Raw genomic sequence first — 4,154 nt, forward strand, 5'->3', positions numbered from 1 at the left:
CAGTCCCTGCTCAAAGAGCTTACAATCTAATAGACAAAAAATAAAGTAAGCAAATCAATTAATGTGTACAGGAAGGAGGAGAGGAGGGTAGGTGGAGGCTAGTGGTTACGAGTCAAAAGCAATGTAGTCAAAAGACTAGTGGAATTGTCCTTTTTTGGGGGGGGGGGTGTCAACTGCTAGCACTATACTATTTTCTCTAGACGTCCTCTGGTTTATTGCTTTGTTTGACATATCTGCCTTCCTCCATGCATAAGCTTCCAGCCAGAGAAGAGTCTTAAAGGATGTTGGGCCTTCATTCACAGCCAAGGCGTCTCGCGTCTCTTCTTTACTGTACCAAGCCATTGTACCAGCAGTCTTGTCCCCAGAAGGGTAGATGAGGTTGGGAATATATGGGTAAAAGGATTTATGTGTGGAACTATGTTGTAGGATATGTGTGGGCAGAAGACTATGTATATGTGTCCTCTGCCGGCCATATTTTCTGTCTGTGACATTACCATCATGGGGAGATGGATGACCAGAGAGAAAGATAAACCAAAAATTAATGCACATTTTGGGGCCTGTTTACTAACATGTCATAACCAGTTACCGTATTTTGCTCTCACCTTTTTCAGTAGTAGCTCAAGGTGAGTTACATTCAGGTATACTGGATCTTTCTCTGTCCCAGGAGGGCTCACACAGTGGTGTAGCGAGGGCGGTCTGGCCTGGGTGTCAACGGGTGTGGGGGAGTGCTCTGCTAGCGAGTCCCTACCAGCTCCATCCACCTGGCAGCTGTGTGGTGCGGTGCCTCGCATCTGCGCTACTGTAAGAGAAGAAAATCACCTCATCGGCCCTTCCCTCACTCTGCCCCGCCCTCAAGGAAATAGGATGTTACATCAGAGGGCAGGACACAGTGAGGGAAGAGCCAACGAGGCGATTTTCTTCTTTTACAGCAGCAGAGTCACACGAGGCACCAGGTGGACGAAGCTGGTAGACAGGTGGGGACTGGGTGCCGTGTCACGCTGGGGGGGGGGGGCGTGTTGCCCTACAGCCGGGGGGGGGGGGGGGGTGCGCACAGCAGCGATCCGCCCCAGGTGGCAGTGAACCACAAAACGCCACTGGGCTCACAATCTAAGTTTGTACCTGAGGCAATGGAGGATTTCGTGACTTGCCCAAGATCACAAGGATCAGCAGTGGGATTTGAACCGGCCACCTCTGAATTGCAAGACTGGTGCTCTAACCACTAGGCCACTCCTCCATATGAAGTAAGGTAAACATTTTCCTCTCGTGGGCCAGGCGGGAAGAGTAGCCGTCAATCTGGAGTCCTCCAGGAGGTGAGAGGCTAGGATGCCGCCTGCTGCACTCATGCATTCTTCCAAGCAGTGACACCAATGTGAGCTTTCCTTGTGCAGCAATGGGTTCCTACTCTAACTGCCTCTCTTCTTTCTAATGGTTGCGCACCTGAGAAGGCTGCAGCCGTCACCACATCTGCTTCACTCTGAGCTGCATAAAGCACTCTCAATCACTGCTTTGGATTTTTTTTTATTTAAATTATATTAGCTTCGTGGTCGGCCTTAGGGCAGGCTAAGCCAAGCAAGGACACTCGAGGAGGAGCGAGACAGCAAGCAACAACATTGCCACCACCGGCCATGAACTTTGAAAGTGCTTTTTATGGTGCAGTGCTGGGCTGGTGGCGGCATACAGAGAGCTCAGTTGCGTTCTGGGGCGGCCCCCAAAATATTGGAGGTGCTCATAGCACCCATGGAGTCAGCGCATATGTAGGTTACTATACTATGGAGCTCATTTTCAAAAGACAAAAACATCCAAAAAGTGGCATATATCTGCACCTGGACATTTTCAAAACCAATTTTTAGACTTTTTCTATGAAATCCATCAGAAGTGTGTTCAAATCACAAGGGGCTGCGTCAGGGCGGGATCTGGGCGTTCCTAACACTTGGATGTTTTTCAGCCATAATGGAACAAAACGAAAGTGTCAAAAAGACGGGAATATTATTGATGTATAAGACGAAGCCACTTTTGGTGGGCTCCTCAGCTGTAATGAATCTGTACATCATGTGGTTTTCCACTGTTAATGTTTGCTACTGTATGTCCTGTGGATTCATTCAATAAAGCTTCCTGTTAAAAATTTAAAAAAAAACCGAAAGTGTCCAGGACTAAAACTAAGGCATTTTGAGCTAGACCTGTTTTTATAACGAATAAGGCACAAAAGGGTGCCCTAAATGACCAGTGGAGGGAATCAGGAGTGACCCCTAATACCCCCCCAGTGGTCACTGACCCCTCCCTCCCACCCCCCACCAATGTGAATACAAATATGATTTAGCAGCCTCTGTGACAGCCTCAGATGTTAGAGCCAGGTCTATTAGAGCAACATGCAGGTCCCTGGAGTAGTGTAGTGGTCAGTGCAGTGCACCACGGCGTGAGGGACTCTGGTCCCTATCTCCCGCTACCTGTTTCATTTGTGGGGGAGCCCTCAAAACTCACCAGAAACCCACTGTACCCTCACGTAGGTGGCCCTTTACCCATAACGGCTATTGCAGTGGTGTACAGTTGTAGGCAGTGGGTTTTGAGGGGCTCAGCAGAGAAGATAAGGGAGCAATGATGATATGTGAACCTGGGAGCATGTTTTGGAAGTCCACTGTAGTGCCCCCTAGGGTTCCCCATTTATCTCCTGGGATGTCGAAGACCAGTCTACTAAAAATGCTGGCCCCTCCTACATCCCAATGGCTTGATTTTCTACGTTTTTCATTTGAACTTTTTTTTCTTTTTTATAATGGGCCAAAAAAACAAAATGTCCAAAGCACAAAACCTTGTTAGAAACAGTATTTTCAAAACAAAAGACAGACATTTTTCTTTATTGAAAAAGAACTTCTTTTCTATTCAGATTTTGGAAGTTTTTTTTTTTTTTTTTGCAAGTCTAAGTGCTTTGAAAACACGCCTCCACATCCCATGGTTCCAGTTTGTGTTGGGCAACACTTAGGCCCCAATATTCAGAAGTTGCTGAGCTCATAAGTCAGCCTCCTAAAGTTGTGCCCTATTTACAGAATATAACTTTTGAGCTGAAAATTAAGCTTAATTTAGAAGCTTCAAAGTTATGCTCACAAATTCAGGCCTATCATTCATTGGCCTAGATTTATGAGCCTGGTGCTGAAAATCAGTGTTAAGCTCACAACCTTTTTTCCCTGTCCAATATCCCTATTGTCGCCCACTTTTTATTCTCCTAATGTAGGAGGTTAGTGAAATCTGAGTAAAAATTTATGCACTTAACCGTAGTAAATGTTCAAAGAGGACCCTTTATGAGCATAATTCTCCAAGGCAGAAGCATAAATCCTTTGAACATTGGGCCCTTAGAGTTTGATAGAAAACACTAAGGAGTCCTTTTGCTAAGCTGTGATAAGCACCAATGCGCAGGTTAAAAAGGCACTACGGGACAAGTGTCCCATGGTAGTTTTGGAATTTAGCATAGGCAGGCGTGATTGGAGCAGTGGCGTAGTCAGTATGGGGTCACGGGGGCCTGGGCCCCTGTAGATTTGCCCCTGGACCCCCCTACCAATGACCCTCTCAACCCCCCTCCCGCCGCCAACCCGCCGTCACCTACCTTTGCTGGCGGGGGACCCTAACCCCCGCCAGCCAAGGTCCTCTTCTTCCCAATCCCGTACAAGGCTTCATTCTAGTCTGTCGTCCTGCAAGTACAATGTCAGACTAGAATGAAGCCTTGCGCGGGATTGGGAAGAAGAGGACCTTCGGCTGGCGGGGTTGGGGGTCCCCTGCCAGCAAAAAAATAGGCAATGGCGGGTTGGCGGCAGGAGGGGGGTCAAAGTTGGTGGCGGGGGGGTCAAAGTTGGTGGCAGGGGGGGTTCAGCAATGGTGGGGGGGGGGGGTCGGCGGTACCGGGGGAGGATAAAATGTGCCCCCTCACCTCGGGCTCTGGACCCCCCCTCCCACCGAAGTCTGGCTACACCCCTGGATTGGAGGCAGAGAGAAAACGTGCCCTGCTGCCAGAAATTCCTGTCTTGCCACTATCAGTGGAAACTCACAGAAATAAGCAGACCCAAAAGAAAAGGCCAGAAAATTCCAGAACACCACGCAGTTAGCGCATGGACTCTGGCGCACGCTGTCTGATTAGCACAGGATTAACGTGGGATCCCCTACCGCCTTCG

Source organism: Microcaecilia unicolor, chromosome 5, assembly GCF_901765095.1.
Source record: "Microcaecilia unicolor chromosome 5, aMicUni1.1, whole genome shotgun sequence".
NCBI lineage: Eukaryota > Metazoa > Chordata > Amphibia > Gymnophiona > Siphonopidae > Microcaecilia > Microcaecilia unicolor.